Raw genomic sequence first — 24,822 nt, 5'->3', positions numbered from 1 at the left:
GGTTTCAGGGGTGGGAGGGGAGAAAGCTGTATTTTTAGCTATAGTGATTCACTTTGTAAATGGCGTACACTGTCGTCTGTCCTCCAGTTGATTTACTACATATGGAATCAACTCACTCTAAGCACACCCTACAATTTCAGTGGTTTACAAAACCAATAAAAATATAAAATGCTGAAATAAATATTTAAGATTCCTTTTCTGCATTGCACTAAAGATATGATGGAAATAAATTGTAAAAGAAAGTATTTGCACTTGAGGAATTCAGGTAAAAGTCATGAAGCTATAATTAAAAACAGGATTGTAGGAGCCGAGTAAGATTGGGGGAGATAATTAAATTTTACTATCTGTCTTATTTTTAATCATATATTCATTTACACAAAGCCAGTCTTGATGGACTATAAAATATACCATATGTTGTCATTTTAAAATAAGGTTTTGTATTTAAATTTGGCATGTCTGCTATGTGGCTGTATGCCACCACTCCCTGCATCAAAATCCTTCTCAACACGGGGCTTCAAGGAAACCACTACCAAACAATTAGAGTTTCCTAAACAATGAACCTATTCGCTATATAATTTTTAGATGCACCTCCAGCCTTACTCCTCCTTCACAGACCTTCTGCTCTAGCTGGCACAGTTTTCTTATTCTCTTACAAACATGCCAGCTTCTTTCATCAAAGATCAACTCACAACCCAGCCTGTAAGTTCATTTTTTTCCTTTGGTGTTCAAATCTCACTCCCTACAGAAAACTTTTCCTGGAGACTATAGCCCAAAGACAGAGTTCAGTGGTTCAGATTTAATGGAGACAGCTGTTCAAAATATAGATTCCTGAGCCTCCCCCGGACCACCTTACTCAGATTCTGTCTGAATCCAGAAATATGTGTTTTATCTTGCTCCCTAGCAAATTCCTATACAGCTGCTTGGCATTCTCCATTCGTGTTTTGGGAACCACATGGGTGATGGAAAGAATCAGGAATTCTGAAGTCTGTTGGACCTGAGTTCAGATCTTAGCACCTGTATTTATTAGCTGACCAAGTTACCAGTCTTCTCTGGGCCTCAGAGGCTGCAAAATTGCAGTTTCTTTTCCAAAGATGTTTTTGTTTTGTTTTTTAGAAGAAGGGTGCTATGAAGGTTTAAGATACCACCCAACTAAGTTGGTACATCAAGTAGTGTGAATATAGTCTTGTGAAGATGGTCCTATGAAATGGACTGCTTTTCTGAGCGGGGTGTGGTAGCCAGTCTCATTTATGGTGTGGTCATACGGAGTAGCAGTGGTATTTCCCTCCCTCCCTTCTTCTAAAGTTCAAATGAGTTTTCTGTCTTTTCTATCTTTGATCCAGAACTCCCATAGTGATTTACGTTTAGAATGATTCCAAATGGAGAGTAAGTCTCAGTTTCCTGTGCATTGAAGCACCGGTCGTATGGTGTATAAAGATATTGGGAACACTAGTACCAGTTTGAGACCTGAGACTATTTAGATATTAAAGTAGATTTCAGAGCCATTTAAAGCAGATTTTTCCATTCTTCATTCATGAAAAGAATGGCAGTCTTAGAACTGGAAGGGACCTCAGCCTTCTTATTGAGTCTACATGCCTTTATGCCAATAAATGCTTGGATCAGAAAATCTCATTGGCTCACCAAGCTGAGTCAGGAAACCTACCTGTAATAAGACATGGGTAAACCAAATCTATCAAACATTTTAAATTGCTTTAAATTGATGTTTTAACCAATGGCTGTCATCTGTTTTAGTATAATTGAATTAACTTGTATAGATAGAATCCTATTAGGCAGGTGGATTCCTTTATAGACTACCATATTTAGACACACACCTCCACCCTACATTCTCAAAAGCTTTTGAAAAGGAGTCTCTCCCAAAGGTTGATTTGACCATCAGCAGTAAAAAACCTTGAAGACTTAGGTAACCTCATTTACTAAAACAAAAAGCAAAGTGTGTTTATTGCATATTAAGTACTTGTCATGAGATGGATTCTGGACCAGTGATTTTATAATCATTAATTCTATGCATATCTCTTATTAATTCTAATAACTGTGCAATAGAGTAGATACTATTATCTCTATTTTACTCAAAGGAACACTGAGGCCTGCTCAAGGTCAGAGAACTAGTAAGTGGCCGAGCTAGGAATCCAACACAAGTCCAACTCCAAGGACATTTCATAGGAAGAAATGACAGACCATTATTTAGGCTGAGGTTTCTAAACTTTTGAATTCAGTATTAATTATACCTATGAACTTTCTCCCTGCATAACTTTGCACATATGCAAAATTTTGCATACAGTTTCAAAAGGACGCCCCAAAGCCCAGGCTATCACCAATGAGTACGTAATTCTAGATTTAGCTTGACAGGAAAGATTGTTAAATAATTACCAGATAAATAAACAAATTCCTCATGTACCTCACATGTTGAATTTAGCACCATGGATGGTAATACAAAAGAATAATCTAGTGAATGCATGTGTTACATTGGGCTTATATGTAAGTTACAACTGGGAGTTCAAGTTGTTCTTTTTGAGAGGCCAGCTATATCATTTTTTTAGACTACTTTTTAAAAAAATCACATTCTAGTACTCATATTTGCTTGTAGAAATAAGAATAGTAATAAAATTTAAAGATGTTAGCGCTAAGCAAGACCTTAGACATTATCTAAGATTACAGCCTTTTCTTTTTTTTTTTTTAATTTTTTTTTTAATTATACTTTAAGTTCTAGGGTACATGTGCATAATGTGCAGGTTTGTTACATATGTATACTTGTGCCATGTTGGTGTGCTGCACCCATCAACTCGTCAGCACCCATCAATTCGTCATTTATATCAGGTATAACTCCCAATGCAATCCCTCCCCCCTCCCCCCTCCCCATGATAGGCCCCGATGTGTGATGTTCCCCTTCCCGAGTCCAATGAGTTTCTTCACAGAATTGGAAAAAACGGCTTTAAAGTTCATATGGAACCAAAAAAGAGCCCGCATTGCCAAGACAATCCTAAGTCAAAAGAACAAAGCTGGAGGCATCACGCTACCTGACTTCAAACTATACTACAAGGCTACAGTAACCAAAACCGCATGGTACTGGTACCAAAACAGAGATATAGACCAATGGAACAGAACAGAGTCCTCAGAAATAATACCACACATCTACAGCCATCTGATCTTTGACAAACCTGAGAGAAACAAGAAATGGGGAAAGGATTCCCTATTTAATAAATGGTGCTGGGAAAATTGGCTAGCCATAAGTAGAAAGCTGAAACTGGATCCTTTCCTTACTCCTTATACGAAAATTAATTCAAGATGGATTAGAGACTTAAATGTTAGACCTAATACCATAAAAACCCTAGAAGAAAACCTAGGTAGTACCATTCAGGACATAGGCATGGGCAAGGACTTCATGTCTAAAACACCAAAAGCAACGGCAACAAAAGCCAAAATTGACAAATGGGATATGATTAAACTAAAGAGCTTCTGCACAGCAAAAGAAACTACCATCAGAGTGAACAGGCAACCTACAGAATGGGAGAAAATTTTTGCAATCTACTCATCTGACAAAGAGCTAATATCCAGAATCTACAAAGAACTCAAACAAATTTACAAGAAAAAAACAAACAACCCCATCAAAAAGTGGGCAAAGGATATGAACAGACATGTCTCAAAAGAAGACATTCATACAGCCAACAGACACATGAAAAAATGCTCATCATCACTGGCCATCAGAGAAATGCACATCAAAACCACAATGAGATACCATCTCACACCAGTTAGAATGGCAATCATTCAAAAGTCAGGAAACAACAGGTGCTGGAGAGGATGTGGAGAAATAGGAACACTTTTACACTGTTGGTGGGATTGTAAACTAGTTCAACCATTATGGAAAACAGTGTGGCGATTCCTCAAGGATCTAGATCTAGATGTACCATATGACCCAGCCATCCCACTACTGGGTATATACCCAAAGGATTATAAATCATGCTGCTATAAAGACACATGCACACGTATGTTTATTGCGGCACTATTCACAATAGCAAAGACTTGGAATCAACCCAAATGTCCATCTGTGACAGACTGGATTAAGAAAATGTGGCACATATACACCATGGAATACTATGCAGCCATAAAAAAGGATGAGTTTGTGTCCTTTGTAGGGACATGGATGCAGCTGGAAACCATCATTCTTAACAAACTATCACAAGAACAGAAAACCAAACACCGCGTGTTCTCACTCATAGGTGGGAACTGAACGATTACAGCCTTTTCATTTACAGATAAGGAAAAAGGGCCTGAGAGTCTCTGCAATTTATCCAAGGTCACACAGTCAGTTACAGTCAGGGTCACGCCTGGAGCCTGGGACTTCAGATTCTTTTTCCCATGCTTTTCCCACATTGAACTAACTAATTCATGGTTTGCACATCCAAAGAAACAACAGGTATCCATTCTGCATCTTGAGTCCATTCCTTTCCAAATGACTGAAACATGTTCTTCCTCCTTTGAAAATAAAACAGTAATAAGAGATTTAGCACAGATATCCTTTTCAGTCCTATAAAGATTCAGATAGAAGCTAGAGTACACGCATGAAATTCAAGAATATGGCACAGATGCCAGGAGCCATGATGCTGCAGTGAGATTAGGAATACTGGTCTGTTGGACCAGAGTTACGGATTATCATAAGCTCCATGATCTTTACTCAGATCAGTTACTCCCTCACTTCTTCATTCATCCACAAGTATTTATTGGGCACCCAAAGGTGGGCCAGGCCCTGTGCTTGGCCCTAGGAACAGAGACACATAGATCCAGCCCCTGTCCTCACCAATCTCAGAAGCAGGAGGGACTTCTTATTTCCTCAAAAGGTTTTCTCCTTAGAGGAAAATATTTCAAGTTTGTATCAGAGGGATATTGGCCAGTATACACAGTTTTTCCTTCAACGGGGATTCCACTCCCAGAAGTAGTCATGGATTATAAACAGACTAATTAAGAAATAGGATCCTGGTATTTTTTTCATGAAGGTGATAATTACCAGCCCTGGCTTTTCAAGAGTATCTCTAGTTATCTTAAGGAATATTGAAAAATTCCCACAATAAAAGCAATTCTCATTTCTCATAATTTATAAACTAACTTATTGTTAAATGATAAACACAACTATAAAAAAGTTTTGTGGCAAAAACAAGGAGGAGATGTGGCTGCTCCCAAAAGGTGGGGGGTTATTCCATTAGATGATCAAAAATGTGATGATGCCACAGCCATTCACATTTTACAAGAAAATGAGGGAAAACCGCATTTTAATCCTGCCAATTTACTCCTAGTAAATCATCACTCTCTAAATTAACTAATAATTTAGCATTTTTGTTCCTGCTTTAAAATGATTCTATACTAAGCTGCAAAATGGTGATGGCATTTTCAGATTCTGAATTTTTATGACAAGTTCAAGTTGCAAGCAACTCTTTTAAACCACAAGAGAAAGAGAAAGAGCTTACAAGCAAGTGCACTTGAGTGTGTGTTGAGATGAACTAATGCATACAGAAGGAGTTTTCATCAGGGATTTCTGAATGTATTATAATGCAAATTACATTTTTAAACTGACCAAACACTGAATGAAATAATTTATTATAGAAATATTTTAGTCAGATGACATTTCATCATCAAATAACACTAAACACAACAGCCATTTCCTATAAGACTGTTGTCTTGAGCCAAGGGCTTAAAAAAGAAGATAAAACTTGCCTTGTTCCAAGCGTAGCATTGTACTAACAATTGTTTATTACACTACAGAAGAAAAGAGTTCTGCCAGCCAGACATGGTGGACTGGAAAAACATGCCATTGTGTCAGATCATCCCAAGAAATCTCCATTTTTCCCTCCTCTCCTAATAATGTTTGACAAGTGGAGATGAATTTTTAAAATCCAAGTCTCTTTTATGCCATTCATTGCGATAATACTATAAAATCTCTCCTCGGGTACTCAGAGTATTACAACATCAATGACCTGTCAGCAGCTGCATACAGTTTTTCTTTTTAAGACTGTGTAAAGCTATGGTTAAATTCTAATTTTCTAAAATAGGTATAAGTATGGGGAGAGCCAAGATTAAGTGCACTTTTCTTGCTAGAAATCAGACCACAAATTGTACACTGTGCTTACAAAGATGATTAAGGCGGTCCCAGCCGCACACCAGCAGTTCGGCAGATTAATTGGAGCATGCAGATTTGTGTAAAAACATATGTTGGGACTGGAGTAACCTTTTTTTTTCTTTAATGCTGTTTAAAAGTTTTTTGGAAGTTCCTGTATATAATTTTCACATTATCTGATCCTCTCTTAAAAGCCTGAGTTTAAATTCATATATTCCCAATATGTAAGCATTTTGTCAAAATGGGAGCATCTTATTGATACCTTTCGTCCAGTCAGTTGGTAGCAACCTTTTTCATTTAGGAAATCCCAGTGTTCATTATTTTTTTAATTGTTGCATGATGAAACCAGAGCCACTTGTTTAAGCAAGGCAGAAATTTAGGAACCAAACAGAGCTAGAGCCTCAGAGCCGTGATACACATGAACATATAGTAAACACGGGAAACGTATAAGTTGGAATTTGCTGAAAATATGAGGAAAACTGCTTGCTGAAGTTTAATTTACCCCCCATTCGTTACGACTTGTTGGCTCGACACACACTATACCACAAAGGCAGCTAAACTCACACTGCTCATAATGGTGGCACAGACACCTATAAGAGACAGTTCAGAATATCGGCCAGTATTTTAATAATTTTGCCTAAAAACTCATTACATTAAGATCAGCAAGTCACTCTAAATGAAGAGACATACAACCCATTTTGATGTAATATAAACCTCATTTATCCTGACTTTCCACAGGTTTCCAGAGTTCAATACTGACAGTGTTCATAAACTAAGAGAAAATGAAAGTAAAGCAAATAAGGATTATTTAGAATAAGCAAGCATGCATGTCCTTAATACAAAGTTGACTTCACTTTAATTGCAGTTCAAAGCTGGAAGGCTGAAAATATGTATTTTTAAGGTAACTTTTTACTCCTTTAAATTGTCTCAATCCTATGAGTTTATAACATTGTTATTAAAAATAACACGTACCAGGTTACAGGAGAGACTTTGAGATAAATATACAAAGTGCCTGTGAGAGTACCTGGCACTTTAGTAGGGGCTCAGTAAAGAGTAGGGAGAAAGTGGAGGAGGATCACTGGTAGCCATGTGAGTGGTGCTAAGTTTGGACAACTAGGCAGTTAAGTCAGTTATTCCTAGGGAGAAAAAGGAAATTAGAGTCTAACAAGCAATAATTGCTTAAAGCAATTGTAAAGGACTACACATGTAAATCCCTTGCCATCCACAGATAATGCAATTTAGACAATATAAAAGTTTAAAAGGTGTAATAATCACTGGTCTTTTGCCCTTGTTTACTCAAGAATCTGCCTGGTGAAAATTTGCCTGTTGCCCTTATTACATTTGCTTTGCAGCAGTGAAGAATAATCTATCTCATTCTGTGGATAAAATCTCCACTCTTCAGATTGTTTTATTGTTGGAATTTAGTTGGATCTTATATTAAATAATGCATAAACATTGAGTTATCCAATCTTATCTCTTTTTCTTTGGCCCTGCTTGCTAAGTAAATTCTCCCCCTTTTAAAAAATGTCTTTATCATAGGCACGGGCAAGGACTTCATGTCTAAAACACCAAAAGCAACAGCAACAAAAGCCAAAATTGACAAATGGGATCTCATTAAACTAAAGAGCTTCTGCACAGCAAAAGAAACTACCATCAGAGTGAACAGGCAACCTACAGAATGGGAGAAAATGTTTGCAATCTCCTCATCCGACAAAGGGCTGATATCCAGAACCTACAAAGAACTCAAACAAATTTACAAGAAAAAAACAAACAACCCCATCAAAAAGTGGGCAAAGGATATGAACAGACATGTCTCAAAAGAAGACATTGATACAGCCAACAGACACATGAAAAAATGCTCATCATCACTCGCCATCAGAGAAATGCAAATCAAAACCACAATGAGATGCCATCTCACACCAGTTAGAATGGCAATCATTAAAAGTCAGGAAACAACAGGTGCTGGAGAGGATGTGGAGAAATAGGAGCACTTTTACACTGTTGGTGGGACTGTAAACTAGTTCAACCATTATGGAAAACAGTATGGCAATTCCTCAAGGTTCTAGAACTAGAAGTACCATATGACCCAGCCATCCCACTACTGGGTATATACCCAAAGGATTATAAATCATGCTGCTATAAAGACACATGCACACATATGTTTATTGCGGCACTATTCACAATAGCCAAGACTTGGAATCAACCCAAATGTCCATCAGTGACAGACTGGATTAAGAAAATGTGGCACATATACACCATGGAATACTATGCAGCCATAAAAAAGGATGAGTTTGTGTCCTTTGTAGGGACATGGATGCAGCTGGAAACCATCATTCTCAGCAAACTATCACAAGAACAGAAAACCAAACCGCGTGTTCTCACTCATAGGTGGGAACTGAACAATGAGATCACTTGGACTCGGGAAGGGGAACATCACACACTGGGGCCTATCATGGGGAGGGAGGAGGGGGGAGGGATTGCATTGGGAGTTACACCTGATGTAAATGACGAGTTGATGGGTGCTGACGAGTTGATGGGTGCAGCACACCAACATGGCACAAGTATACATATGTAACAAACCTGCACGTTATGCACATGTACCCTAGAACTTAAAGTATAATAATAAAAAAAAATACAAAAAAAATAAAAAATGTCTTTATATGCTTGATATCTCTCCTCCTCTTTGCTCGTTTTTCCTTCAGTACCATAAACATAATTGTTGCACCATGGGGCTGTTGCTAGAAATAGGCTGGAATTCCTGTAAGCTCCACTTTCAAGACAGCTCCCCAGCTGATTCTGTAGTATTGCATGTGTGATTTTTTCCCTGCCCAAGTGACACCGCCAAATACTCTTAACTTAAGTGGACCTGGTTTGGCCATGAGATGGCTTATCTTTCTGAATTAGCTGAAAGGTTGATTTCAGATGTCAGGGTGCTGCCCTTGTAAAGGTTTAGTGTATATGTACAGAGTCACCAAAAAGGGCCTCTGTGGTTCTTACTTTTGCACATTTCTGAGAATGGGGTCAATGATTCACATTTACATGGAGGATATTCCCAGCTATTAAGCCAGCCAGGGGAAATATCTGTAAGTCAATCAAATAGCTAAGGTGTTCTCATAGACTTCGTTTCCCATCATAATAAGATTATAAATTTAGTGATTTGCAAAAAGAGGCACTGAGAAGTGATGACAGCATATTTCAATAATCTGTCTGATGCTCTTCCAGGCTCTGTGTTAACCAGAGTCCAGTAGGCCTCATACTTTGGCCCGTGAGCCCTGGTTGTTCAGCTGCAGAGCAGTCAGGTAATCACTAACATTCCGGAATCATATGACTTACTAACCCAGGGAGTTGTGTAGTCGTGAATTGAAGCATAGGACATCTGTGCGGCAGGAGCAAGAGCCTCTACGAAGACAAGCTACACTGATACATACATTCACATACACACCTTAGATCAAAGAAGAGCCACTGATCAGAGCTTGAGCTGCTGATTGGGCTTGGGACTTTTCTACACATTGCAACTTGAAAACTTGCTCTCCAGTGACCCAGGGAAAAACTATTCCCGTTACCTTGTGCAGGTTACTAATTGGAAGTTGAGCACCTCTCAGGAGTTCCAATACTTTTTACAGAAAGAATTGGTAGTTAAGCTATAATTCTTGAGCTGAAGATTTATTGTAACTGAGAAACTGCTTGCCGAAGTTTCATTTACCCCTCTATTTGTTAGGACTTGTTGGCTTGACACACACTATACCATAAAGGCAACTAAACACACACTTCTCTTAATGGTGGCACAGACACCTGTGAGAGACATTTCAAAATATTGGCCAGTATTTTGATAATTCTGCCTAAAACCTCATCCAACTGAGATCAGCAAGTCACTCTAAATGAAGAGACATATAACCCATTTTCATGTAATGTAAAGCTCATTTATCCTGACTTTCCACAGGTTTCCAGAGTTCAATACTGACAGTGTTCATAAACTAAGAGAAAATGAAAGTAAAGCAAATAAGGAATATTTAGAAAAAGTAAGCATGCATGTCCTTAATACAAAGTTGACTTCATTTTAATTACAGTTCAAAGCCGTAAGGCTGAAAATATGTGTTTTTAAGGTAACTTTTTATTCCTTTAGATAAAATTGTCTCAATCCTATGATTTTATAACATTGTTGACACAGTGAATGGTACAAATTGGGTTATGTTCTTTATCACCTTCTAACTCTATTAAGAATACTACTTGCCTTTTTATCTTAAAAAACTATAATATTTCTGAAACTGTGCTAAATGTATAGATTTTTTTAATTGTAGTCGTTTGTTCACGTGTGTATAGTATAGTGTACTTCCCCCCATTGGACACATCTCATTGTGACAATCTCTCATTTTTATTCTGTCAGTATTACGGTCTTTTTAATCCTGTGTCCTTCTGATTGAGTCTGTGGACACAAGTTTCGTAAGGTCAATTGTTTTATGACACACAAGATCATATTAGACCCCAGTATACTGGCCACCAATATACTGAAGGCTGCCCATCCCACATCTAACCTGCTTTCATTCTCTTTCTGCTGTGTCTGCTTTTATCTCTGTTCTTTTCTTCATGATCAATCTTGAAAAAGTCATCTGCATTCAGGGTCCCTACTTCCTCATGTCTGAGTCTGTCTCCACCTCCATCTCTGGGGTGTAACTGCTCTGGTAGTACCTCCTAGTTGTCAGACCCTGCAGAAATGTCTTGCTCCTTATCTTTTTTGACCACTCTCCTCTCTTTGACCCTTTAAACCCACTCTTGACTTCTGTGATACCACTGTTTCCTGATTCTCTTTCCACCCTGTTGATGCCTCTCCGCCTGCATAATCATCTTTGCTGGTTCCTTCTCCTCCAACGGCCTCTTACATTCTTGGCCTCACGTTTCCATCCTCACACCCCTGCTCACCTCCTCCAACAATCTTGTCTAGGTGCCTGTCTTCGCATCATTTCCAGACGTGTCATCAGATTCAATCTGGTTTTTTTTTCTTCCAGATTTATTCTTTTAACTGGCTACTGCACTGATTTTCAAACTGAGTTCTAGGGAAGCCCTGAAGTACCAGGCATGGATGCCTCTATTTTTACCTGTGCCCTGGTTCTTACCTATACATGCTTCTCCATCTCATATCCTCCTTCTCATCCTTCAGAACCAAACAGAAATTTCACCTTTTTAGTTAAATAAACCACCCCTGCCATGTCATTCCTCCACCTCCATCACTACCATTGAAATGTAGCTTTTCAAGCATTTATTTCAGGGCAATATCAGTAGCTGTGCCCTCATACTCTTAACCCACATTTTCATTTGCATTAGCAAGGATACTGTATGTAATAATAAGAATGATGCAAAGTTCAGACTACTTTTCTAGCCCTTTAAAACCAATACTCACTTGTATATAGTTTATTCAGTCTTTTGTTATTTGAATATACTATCTCTCATTGTATCCAGAACTGTCTTAAGATTATAGTGAATATATGTTAACTCCCCAAAATCTGTTTGTTTAACTAATATTAAATAAGTTGTTACTATTGCACTATTGTGATAATACATATATTTTTACATCTTATTGTTAATAATTCTGAAAATCAGATTTTAATTGTACTATAGAGATAGTCTGTTCTGTCACTTAAGGACTGATTTCTGTTTGTTTGAAAAATGTCCTTTTGTTTTAATTTCATTCCCAATATATACCCATAGGAATCATAGCAAAAGACCAAAGACTAGGTAATATGTGTCATATATTTAGATATGTATCATAGATTTAATATATGTATTAATATGTATCATATATTTAATACGATATTATTCATACTTTAAATGATGTTATTCATACTTTTTAATAGAAATTGTACAACTCACAGTTGTGAAATTGAACTAAGACCAATATATTTTCAGTTACCTGGAAAGGTAAAATATTGCCCCACATTTAAAGAGAAATATAACAATAATTTTATATATATAAATTTTTTTTTTTTTTTGAGATGGAGTTTCACTCTTGTTGCCCAGGCTGGAGTGCAATGGTGTGATCTCAGCTGACCACAACCTCTGCCTCCTGGGTTCAAACGATTCTCCTGCCTCAGCCTCCCGAGTAGCTGCGATGACAGGCATGCACCACCACGCCTGGCTAATTTTGTATTTTTAGTAGAGATAGGGTTTCTCCATGTTGGTCAGGCTGGTCTTGAACTCCAAAGTGCTGGGATTATAGGCATGAGCCACCACGCCCAGCCCGATAATTATATTTTTTTAAAAAGGCAGATGAGTAGTTTGAACTCAGGCATAATGTTTTAATTTTTTGAAGCTCTAATTAGTACATCCTGACAGATCAAAATTAATGTTACCTTCAGAAGTTTTAGTATACCTGACCAAAAATTAAAAAAAAAAAACCCATTTCATAGATTTTAAAGGTTTGTCTATGAATACAAAATAAGAAATAGCTTGTCAGAAGGTGGTCAGCAAAATGTGAAATAGCTCAATATCTCAATTAGTTTCAAAACAAATTACTTAAACATATTTTAATAATGCTTAGCAATTCTATCACATTTGTAGCATTTAAACACTCTGAAAAATTATCATTTTTTAAATCTCTGTATATAAGATAAGATGCAAATTGTAAGGACTCATTTGATAAATGTAATAGGGACTATAGGGTAAAATGGTTCACCAAAACTTTCCAGGGTTCCTCAGTAAACTCTGAACAAGAAATCAGAAGACCTTCATCCTAATCACTCCAGTGTCTTGCCACTAAGTCTCTGGGAAATCACTTAGTTTCTCTGAATACTTCATCCTCCTAAATAATGGATTCGCGTTTTCTAGAAAGCATAAAGTACTGTACAAGTGTAAATCGGAAGAATTGTGTTGGTCCACACATAAAATACACTAACACTAATAATAGCTGATGAGCTTTAAAAGGATCGCAAAAAACTCTCATAATGTGTTACGAAAGTTTACGAATTTGTGTTGGGCTGCATTCAAAGCCATCCTGGGTCACGTGCAGTCCGTGGGTTGGACAAGCTTGCTCTAGACTGACTGTCCCTAGTGCTTCCATTTCCTGCATAATTACTGTCGTTTAACTTTGGGTAATTTATGTACATTTGTCCAAAGAAACTGACACCCGCCACTCACACATGCAAGTCGAGGAGTTCCAAAATTGCAAACCATTTTCTTGAGCTAATTATGTTCAATCCTTTAGAGTAAATAAATATAGAAACATGTAAAATAAAGTTTAATCAGATTATGGTAAACACTTTGGAAAAGAAGGCAGGCATTGAGTCAACATATATACTCTAAATCTTCTGCCACCTTCTTAGTTTTTCAAGGTGTATTTTGTTAAAAAAATTAATGGGTGAAGGAAGTCTGAAAAAAGATTGGTCAACAGGTACAAAGTTACAGTGACATAGGAGGAATAATTTCTGGTGTTCTGTTGCACATTAGGGTGACAGTGGTTAACAGTAAGGTACACTTATTACAAAATAGCTAGAAGGCAGGCTTAAGACAAAGTCCAAACATCACACTGTGAGTCTAAAAGGCTTCCTCTTAAAATTATGCCCCACACATGATGTCCTTCCTCCTCATGAAAATTATTATTTCCATCCTCTTCTGAAATGTCTGGTTCTTGTGCTGGAAGGTTTGAGAGCAGCAACTGACTATCGAAAGGCATTATAGTGAAGAATCTTCAAAACTGACATGGGGCTAGTGAGTCCTACCAAAGTCAGTCCTAGAAGCCATTGAGTAATCTTGGGTGAGATAAAAGAATTTGCCTTTCAAATGGTGGCTGTTGGTCTGTTTCAGTAAAACTAATGCTTGATCCATAAATAAGCCTAAAGGGTGTTATAAATGTCGGGAGCTGTGGGTGATTGATCTGTGTTGGGTATATCATGAAAATAGACTGAAGGCACGAGGGTTGCTTCCCTGCGGAAATCGTGGTGGTAAATTGCCATATGTGTCCCCGTTATGGACCTAGCTGATGTGATTGTGGTTATAACAACTTTACAGACTGGACTTTTAGTCTCTTGAGATCTCCGGTGTCTTTCTGTGAAGTCTAATAAATGAAATAGCACCTTGCTTTTCAGCCTCAAGCACAGAACTTGGTAGGGAATTGGAACTGTTGCCAGCAGTCTTTCCCGGCTCTAAACTCTAAATGCACCTTTTCCAGAGTTGTTACTGTTCAGAGGTCTGGCTAGAACTGGATTTGTGTTAACCTAAAAGGTAAGGAAGGTATGCCAGTGTTGCAATATTGCATATCACAAAGGTTGAGGTGACCAAAACATACTGTTAGACTAAAGGTACAAGTTTTGCTGTTCGGCAGCAGAGTAGAGTGACTATAGTTAACAACAGTGTATTGTATACTTTAAAGTAGCTAGAAAAGAGGGCCTGAATTGTTCCCAACACATAGAAATAAATACTTGAGATGATACCCTAAATTCCCTGACTCGATTATTACACATTCTACACATGTAACAAAATATCACACATGCTCCATAAATGTCTAAAATATTATGTATCAATTAAAAAAAATTAAAGGTTGAGATGAGCAATTTAAACTAAAAGAGAAAAGTTCCAGTTCATTTTCCTCTAAAAATATTCCAGTAAATTCCCTGGGAGAAAAAACATAAAGCATGAAAAGCAGTAACTTTAACTTTTTTCTGACTATGCCAGTCAGCACCAATGGCTCTCTTTCTTGTTTTAAAATAACAACAACTTTAGGTTCAGGAATATATGTGCAGGTTTGTTATATAGGTATGCTTTTGTCACAGGAGTTTGTTGTACAGATTACTTCATCACCCAGGTGCTAAGCCTAGTACCCAATAGTTATTTTTTTCTGATCCTCTCCCTCCTCCCACTCTTCACCCTCAAGTAGGTCCCAGTATCTGCTGTTCTCCTCTTTGTGTCCGAGAGTTCTCATCATTTACAATGGACCTCTTTCTTGAGGAAGCAGGAAAGCTCGTCAAGTGAACAAAGGCAAATGAATCAGTAAAGCAAACAGCAGCGGTTTTTTCAAATAATTTAGTCTATCTTATATATGCCATAAGGTTTGACATCTAAACTAGACCTACACAAAATAGCTATGCAAAGATACTGCCTGACTTTTCTCTGTATTATTCAGCTATTTAACAAATATTTATTCAACGTGCCATTAACCACTAAATGCCAGGTAATAATGAAGTTGACAAGACACTTGCCTGCATAGAGCAAAATATCTAGTGGAGGAGATAAACATTAAACACAAATAAATGTATAATTGTAACATCTTTTAAACGTATAGTTTGGCAACAACCGAAGAGTCTTTTTACCATTTTGTTTCTGAACTCCTTAGAATCATAAATCTTGTAAGTCTACATAAAGGCCATAAATCCATATAGGTTTTATTATGGCATATATCTGTAGAGGCATAAGTATCTCATTAAAAATAAATTTAAAACCTAGTTATTGTTTATGGAAGACATTGGACATAATATTAGGATTGTTTGTTATTTGGTATGTAGTATTGAATAAGTATTTGGACTCAACCAGTTCTCATAGCTAGTTAGGCATATTTATCTTCCTGTTTCCTTCAACAAGTGTTTCTTTTAAAAGTCATCATCAATTTATTTTTGCAGTGGTCCTTTCTATAATGGAGTTGGGTGGGGTTTTCTCTGCATTTGGTGTATTATATTTTACTAGGCTGACAGGGACTACACCTACATCAACAACTTCACACAAAGTAGGGCCTTTTGTAAGCATGAGATGCTCACAGAGTACTTCAGATATTATCTTGCATTGGCCTTAGCCTGGTCTGTTAGTTCAGGCCCTAAAAATAAACACATATTAATCAGCTAATGGCAGCATGCACAGACCAGCATCCAAGGACCTCAGTCTAACCTCATGCAATAGCTTGTCTTATGTCACCCAGGATGAGGCAGTTTGCAGCCAGGAATACCTCTGAAAGAAAGACAGCCACAAGCTTAACTAAATGTTTAAAATAACCTTCCAACTCCTCTTCACATTGACAGATTGCTTTCAACTCAGTGAAATCAAACCACAGCCCCAGCCCCGGTGGCTCTGTGGGGCCATCTTAGGGCCACAGAGTTTGTAAAGTAAAACTGCACGTTGTCAGAGCATCCAAGTGTAGCTCTCTCTTGTCTTGTTTTTAATCAAAAAACAATCAGAAGAGAACTCACTCCTGGAAGTCCTTATCTCCATAAAATTCAGCTAATGACTCCTGTTAAGTTAAATAAAGTTTCTGTGTAACTCACTAAGGAAACTGTTAGCTGTTCACCTCGTGCCCACAGACTTCTCAAAGAATACAAATCGGGGGAACCCTGTGGAGCTGGGCTGTGAATGTTTATATACACATACTTTGTTCCAACGACTCCGGAAAGTTGAGCCTTCAGTATAGTTTTCAATTTTTTTGAATGACAGTCTTTTTTCTGTATGGAGTGGAAATGAGGTGGGGCTGCGGGGGAGGCTGGATTTGTTTTAATGTACACTTTTCTTGAATCTGTTTATCCCCAAATAAGTGAGCTGCAGTAGATACTTTGGTCCAGCACAAAGTAAATATTTAGTTCACAGATTCCATGCAGCAACATGGCCCGGAGTATTTGGGTTTCAAGAAAGAGAATCACCGTCAGGCGAAGGGCTCCTTTGTACTTGATAGAATTGGGGTTTCTACCAGTGTGGCATCCCATCAGGCCCTCCAAGCACCTTGGTCTGCTCTACTGTGCCCTTCCGGTCCTCATCAGCCCCATTCCCACCCCACCGTTAAGCTGTGTCCTGCATGGCCATGATCTTTCTTTCTCCTGAACTTTCCTGCACGGTCCTGAAAGTCCCCCTGATCTTTCTCTCCACTTGATCTGCATGTGCCTCTTCCTTGAAGTATCTCCCCCTCTTACCCACTCAGTGAACTTTGGCTTCAGGACTGAACCCAGAGATCACCTCCCCTCTGCTCAGAGCCTTGCCAGGTAAGAATTAAGTGCTTCCTTCTCTGGGCTAGCCCAGGGCCTTCTGCACAGCTCTCTTAACGACCTTTCTGTTTCTCTCATGCACTCATCTTTTTACCTGCTTGTCTCCCTTACTACCGAGAGCCCCTGCAAGACAGGAGCTGGGTTCATGTTATCTTTGCCTCACCAAAACACGGCCTCCTTTTCAGGAAAGCAGAAGGTATTCCTGGCCCTAGTCTGCAGTGAGGGGGAGGGGGAGGTAGCACTACAAGCTGACAAGAGCACTATACTAGAAGGAAATAGAGCCAGGTCCATGCCGACAGTCCCTCCCATGTGATCTTAAGCAAGTCACTTGACCTCAGAGAGCCTCAATTTCTTCAGCTGCCCTATCCGAATAATGCATTTTCTGAGGATTAGATAAATTACTTTACCCTTTGTGAAAGTATTTTAAGAACTGTGAAGCATTCCTCTCCTCATCACTTGAAGAATAGAACCAGAGTTCACTAAAGTTTATCCTGCCCTTTGGATCCAGCCCTGCATGTTTCTGTACTCACGCGTGATCCTTCAACTGTTTCTTTACAAAGCAAAGTTTTTGTGCCTTAACTTGGTATTTATTTCCTGCAATTGTCTGATAAAAAGCGGCTTCGTTAATCGCAAGAAAACAAAGAGTTTGGGCAGCTTTAGAAATTGCCACTGGCCACTGGGCTTCCTAAAACCCCATGGCGTGATCCCCACTCTGCCTTAAAGGCCAGCTTCAGTGTCCCAATGCTTTTCTGTGTTCTTTTTGCAAGTGCCGTGCCCAGCAGTAACCATCTACTGTTCCGCTAGTTATCTGTTTCCATTATCTTCTTCCCTGAGACTGTATAGTTAAAATTGCTCTTCTATTTTCTGTTGTTGCTTTATTATTTTCTTACTGTGGTGAAAAAAAAATGTAATATTAAATATGCCATCATAACTTTTTTTTTTTTTTTTTTGAGACGGAGTCTCGCTCTGTCACCCAGGCTGGAGTGCAGTGGCGCGATCTCAGCTCACTGCAAGCTCCACCTCCCAGGTTCACGCCATTCTCCTGCCTAAGCCTCCTGAGTAGTTGGGACTACAGACGCCCGCCACCATGCCCGGCTACTTTTTTTGTATTTTTAGTAGAGACGGGGTTTCACCGTGTTTAGCCAGGATGGTCTCCATCTCCTGATCTCGTGATCCGCCCACCTTGGCCTCCCAAAGTGCTGGGATTACAGGCGTGACGTCGTAACTATTTTTAAGTGTACAGTCTCAAGCATGTTTACATTTTTGTGCAACAGATCTGTAGAACTGTTACCTCACAAAACAAACTCCATACTCATTCAACACTAATTTCTCTTTTCTCTTACCCTTGGCAACTACCTTTCTACTTCCTGTTTTTATGATTTTGACCCCTTTAGATACTTTGAGTGAAAGCATACAGTATTTGTCCATTTATGACTGGCTTACTTCATTTAGCATAATTTATATCTTTGAGGTTCAATCATGTTGTAGCATGTGACAGGATTTTCCTCTTTTTTAAGACTGTGTAATATTCCATTGTACATGTACATTATATTTTCTTTATCCAGTCATATATCTATCAATGGACATTTGGCTTGCTTTGTTCTTTCTCTTTTTAAAAAGCAAATATTAAAACAAAGATGAACTATTAAACTTGGCAAGATTTCAAAATGCTCCTAGTCTGAAATTGGCATATCAAAAAGCTAACTGCAACCCTATGCAGCACTATTCACAAAAACAAAGATATAGAATCAACCTAAGTGTCCATCAGTGGATGAATGAATAAAGAAAATGTGTATACATACACAATGGAATACTATTTGGCCATAAAAAAGAATAAAGGCCTGTCACTTGCAACAAACATGGATGAAACTGGAGGTTATTACATTAAGTGAAATAAGCCAGGCACAGAATAACAAATATCACGTTCTTGTTCATATATTGGGGCTTCAAAAGTTGATCTCGGGCCGGGCGCAGTGGCTCAAGCCTGTAACCCCAGCACTTTGGGAGGCCGAGACGGGCCGATCACGAGGTCAGGAGATCGAGACCATCCTGGCTAACACGGTGAAACCCCGTCTCTGCTTAAAAAAAAAAATACAAAAAACTAGCCGGGCGAGGTGCCGGTAGCCTGTAGTCCCAGCTACTCGGGAGGCTGAGGCAGGAGAATGGCGGGAACCCGGGAGGCGGAGCTTGCAGTGAGCTGAGATCTGGCCACTGCACTCCAGCCTGGGCAACAGAGCGAGACTCCGTCTCAAAAAAAAAAAAAAAAAAAGTTGATCTCATGGAGGTAAAGAGTAGAGTGATAGCTACCCAAGGCCGGAGAGAGTGTTGAGTTTAAGAGGGTAGGTAGATGAAAAGAGATCGGTTAATGTGTGCAAACATACAGTGAGAAGGAATAAGTTCTAATGTTCAATAGCAGAGTAGAGTGACTGTCATTAACAAAAGTGTATTATGTATTTCAAAATAGCTAGAAAACTAAAGTCTTCCTAACACATCAAAATTATAATTATTTGAGGTAATGAATATTCTAAATTATCTGGATTATACATTCTATGCATGTAACAAATATCACATGTACCCTGTAAATATGCAAAATATTTATATACCAACAAAAATACTAAAACATGTTTAAGTTTTTGGTCTAATATGAAATGTATTCAGGATGGTACAATGAAACTTCATTGCCCTGAAATCGGTGTATGCAGCCCTTCTTTGTTTTGTGAGCTAGACTTAAATGTTCAAGCAGGCACAACAGTGTCATGTAGAAACTTATATTTAAATAGCATGTAAATCACTGACATCACCAGGATTTTCTGTCTAGTCTCTTTTAAAGTAGAGTTTCTCCTGGTCTCATGAAGCTGATCAGCTCTTGCTTTTATTTATTTTTATTATGATTTATTATTTTTATGTATACAGTCTCACTCTGTTGCCCAGGCTGGAATGCAGTGGGACAGTCATAGCTCACTGCAACCTCGAACTCCTGGGCCCAGCCCAAGCAATCTTCCCATCTCAGCCTCCCAAAATGCTGGTATTATAGGAATGAACCTCTGCACCTGAACTAGCTCTTATTTTTAAAGGCAGAAATGACCACATGAAATGTTTTTTTCCTGCTCTGTAGCTCAAAGAAACATCTTATCTAGTTATAAATTTAGGAAATTTTCTGACTTAGTTTACTCACACTTCCTACCCCTCAGTTCTGCATTTCAAATTTTCATCCTGGGTAAAGTATGACCTAGTACTGCCTTTGGTTAGTACAGATGCAGTTTTCTTTTTCCTACTGAGTTCATTTCCAGATCTCTGGACAGAGATCTTATCTACTCTTGGAAAGATTTGTGATGGGGATTTAGCGGAGAAGAGTTCAGAAAATTTCTTTATTAGATTCTACTATTGGGTGGGGTTTTTGGAATCAGGCAGCAATGAACATATACAGATTAAATTGTTATGAAGTTTATTTATTCTCAAATCCACCTTGAACTTCAGGGCACAAATGCTATTCATTCACTTTATAGATAGAGAAATCTTGGGGCTATGCCAGGAAAATAAATCTGGAGTAGTCAGTCATGGATTAGCTGAAGGGGGATTACATTTACTAGAATGCCTTACTCTCCTTGTGTTTAGGAGGGAACCAAATAGAAAAAAATTACTCACAAAGCCCAGAACTGCAGAATGATTCACAAAACCTAAAGAATGACAGGTAAGATATTTTCCACCACACAGACCCTCAGCACAGCCTGAATCGAGTGCAGGATGTCCTCCCAGCCCTGTCTAGCGGTGGCATCCACTCCCCTACTAGGCATCTGTCTGCTCATTCAGTCAAGCCTCTTCTGTTCACCTCTCTGCCCTGTCGGAAACCACCCTCTGGAGCTGGACCAGTGTGCCTTTTCACTCCCTAAACAGAGCTTCCCTCTTCATTTGGAAATGTCTCTGGCTCAGAACTTCATCTTGCAAATCCAGCATTAATTAAGCTATGCCGTTGCAATATAGTCAGGTGCCATGTTTACAAACTTAAATTTTCTAACTATAAAGTTGACCTTTGAAGTTCACTTATTTGCATTTTCCTTTTGCTGAGCTTAATTTTCTGTTTTGCTATTTTATTGTACATGACTCTTTGAAGAAAAGGCAGAGTATAAATACATGAAAAGTCACACAACCAACATACAGAAACCATAAGATTCTAATTTTCTTAAAGGAGCACTATTGAAAATGATGCAGAGATCATTTTGTAGAGTTTACATGTTATGGAAAAGTAGAGCTGTGAAGAACACAGATGCATGCTGAACCTGGGAATGACACAGGCATTGTAGGGATGGCATTTGTGGTTCAGTGAGTGCAAATCCATGTGTCATACACAAATACAGTTCACTTTAATAGTTTGCTATCTCTTCACTCATCTTAAACACCTCAAGGTATTTGGAAAGGGAGGAAGAAATAAAACAGATGAACCTGCTGAGATATGGCCAGGAACAGTAGTACTTCATTTTGATTGATGTTTTTACAACCTTATCTTCTAGATAAAAGCTACTGTAAACAAAAGCCTACCTAAATTGATTGTATTAAAAGGAAGCAAGAGCCACCTGTGTGCAGCAATTGGCTCCCAAGTGCATAGTTTTTCCTTCTAGCAGCCAACTCCTGCTGCTCACAGCCTCACAGCCACCACTTTAACCATCAGTAGTGTTACTTCCAGGGACTAGTACTCTTGGTTTCTACCACACTTTAATCCGCAGCATCTTCTCCCCCTTAATATCCTAGACAAGAGATTCCTACTATCAATCCCAGCAATCTTGAAATTCGCTCTTCAGAAGTGTACAACTTGGACATACTTTTAAGGCTCATTTTCTTACCTTTAAAAATGATTTTCCGTGGCCAGGCACAGTGACTCACACCTGTAATCCCAGCACTTTGGGAGTCCAAGGTGGGCGGATCACCTGAGGTCAGGAGTTCAAGACCAGCCTTGCCAACATGGTGAAACCCTGTCTCTACTAAAAATACAAAAATTAGCTGGGCATGGTGACGCACACCTGTAGTCCCAGCTACTCGGGAGGCTGAGGCAGAAGAATCATCTGAATCTGGGAGGCAGAGGTTGCAGTGAGCCAAGATCACACCATTGCACTCCAGCCTGAGTGACAGAGCAAGACTCCATCTCAAAAAAAAAAAAAACTTTCCTTCATTGTATAGTAGAGAGTTATTAGCAAAAAAAAAAAAAAAAAAAAATTTATTTTTCAAATGAGTAATAGCACTCACAGCTGCTTCTTCTAGGGCAAGGGACTATAGAGTGATATTCATTTGTGCATTCATATATCCACTCAACAGATGTATTGGCTGACTCCTACGTGCCACTGAAATACAAGCTGACCTCATGAAGCTTACATTCTAAAAGTGTTTGTTTGATAACTGCAAGGCCAGGTTATCCATAATTTTTGAAGACCCATTTTTAAAATCATTTTTCCTTACCTGATCATTTTTTCTAATGATCTAGACATTTCTAACTTCTAATTTATTTTTCCCCTTTCCAGCATTTGCCTTCATGAATCTGCAAAATTGGGATGTTTTGCTTTTGGGGACTAGATTGGCTAGCCAAAGAGATTTTCCTTATCATTAAATATTTCTTGTGAATAAGAGAAAAGTTTAACTGCCCATTTAGAGTGAGTTGGGATCTGACATATCAAAGCATTGTGTCACATTTGGTTAATGATAGATTTATAGGGCAAACATGTATCAGCCTTAATCCTTCAGTTATTTGACTTTGCCAAGGATGAAATTCCAATAATTTTTTATTTTAAGCAGGCTTTTATATATCCAGAACCCATAAATCTCTTTGTTCCTTGAGATAAACATCTGACCAAACTCTGGGTTACCGTGTGATCCTTTAAGAACTATGCCAAGGAAAAAGAAACCCCATTCCCTCTATTAGCGAATAATTAATTAAAGGCTACTTGAAAAAGACATAGTTCGGGTAAGCAATATTTATATAGTCTTTTCCATTTTATAATGTGTTTCTAATTTCTAATATTCAGAAAGTTAGAAATGGAAAGTTCAGAAATCACCTCAAAATTCATCAGAGCAAGTCTGATAGTTGATTAACTGGCAAACACCAAAATGGACTGCACCACTGTCAGCCAGGCCTTGCCAACTCCATGATCACTATCCATTATGGTTGTCATATCAATTATAAATTCTCTGGCATCAAACACTAAATCAGCTGAAATGATGGGTTTGCCTTTGGCGTGTTTCCCTGGGGAAATAACTGAGAAAACATGTAATAATTCACACAACCAATTTTGTTAAAACACCCCCAACTTTTGGAAGAAGGCTGGGGTATAAATTCTAGATCGATGGACATGATTTGCACCCAGTGTCCACATGAAGTATTCTCTCATTTTAGTACTTAAGTGTTTTCAAAGTAAATATAACCTCGGGTACTTTGTTACTTTTAGGGTTTCTACGTCTTTTGCTGTGTTTGCTCTCTCCCTCTTCCCATTTGAGAATGTATTCTGTCCTCTCCATGAATCCTGTTTGAAACAGAACCACAGCTATTGTCCTGAAACTCATCCTCCAGTTTCCCAATGAAATAATCTCAATATACTTCTGACCCCATCATCCCTCTATGTCTCTTGGGACCCCTAACCTCACCCTCCCTCCCCTCAAGAATGGATCTATCATGGAGAAAATTTAAAAGGCTGATATGTGAATAAATACAACATAGTTGAATACTTGCCTTTTCCAGGAAGACTTCTAAAATCATTGTCATTGCCCTATTTATTATTTTACTGTGAACCCTTTGGCATTTTGTTTATTCAAGTGATATAGTTTACTCTGAAAATGTGAAGAGATTGATTACTCTGTTAAGCAATTTATGGAGAGGAACTTTTCTTCTGTGAATTGTGCTCTATGCAGGATGGATAGACAAGCTTGTATGTAGGTTCTTACAGGTAAATGCAGAGGGGCTGACCCAATCCAGGAGTAAACATTTCTTCTAGAAAACAGAGACTAACAACAACAGATTAAAGACAAAATCGCTTCTGCCTTTGTTTTCTATTGTAATCTTCTGAGAAAATATTTATAACAGGCTAGAAAGATTATAAATGTAGCATCTATGTATATCCAATATAGGACAAAGTGAAGTAGAAATTAAGTAATTTTTCAGGTAATTTAACATGGATGTGAAAATATCAAGGTATATAATCACTATGGAGAATTTCAGGGTGTTGCAGTTGTATATTTATATATATTTAAATTTTTATTCATAATAATATTTTATTTGTGGCATAAAGGCCCAAAGTGAATCAGTATTTATGTTTTTACTTTTTTATTTTCAAAATTATAGAAAGTAAGTTGTTTCAAAGAGATAAAGTTGCACTTTTCATAGCCAACATGCATAGATTGGGTGAGAATACTCATAACTAGGTTCTCTTTCTTTGGTCATTTTAGTCTGCAAATACAGACCTGGCAAGTTAAGAAAAAGTAGATGAAACAACCAAGTTATCATATTTTAACTTCATTTCTACAAAAAAGAATATCTGTATTGTATATTAAATTGACCATAGTGCCAGAAACTTATGATGTTATATTACATGATCACTAATCTATTGTTATGGTACACATATTTACACACAGGCATCAATATACACATATTTTGCATGTAAACATGTGCAAGCATATTTCACTTGGACTGGAAAGTTATTTACAACTCTGTCTGGATATACATACAACAGTGATTAACAAGTGCATAACCAATCACAACACGCAGATTAAAACTAA

General features: G+C 38.2%; 1 protein-coding gene across 5 annotated transcripts in view; it reads left to right on the top strand.

Moving 5' to 3' along the window:
* CUNH15orf41 (chromosome unknown C15orf41 homolog) overlaps positions 1–24,822 on the top strand; it is a 234,754-nt gene that overhangs the window by 197,324 nt on the left and 12,608 nt on the right. The gene's annotated exons all lie outside the window — the stretch shown is intronic.

Source organism: Trachypithecus francoisi, unplaced genomic scaffold (genome assembly GCF_009764315.1).
Source record: "Trachypithecus francoisi isolate TF-2019V2 unplaced genomic scaffold, Tfra_2.0 Lachesis_group3, whole genome shotgun sequence".
NCBI classification, from domain to species: domain Eukaryota; kingdom Metazoa; phylum Chordata; class Mammalia; order Primates; family Cercopithecidae; genus Trachypithecus; species Trachypithecus francoisi.
This window is presented reverse-complemented; position numbering and strand designations above follow the sequence as displayed.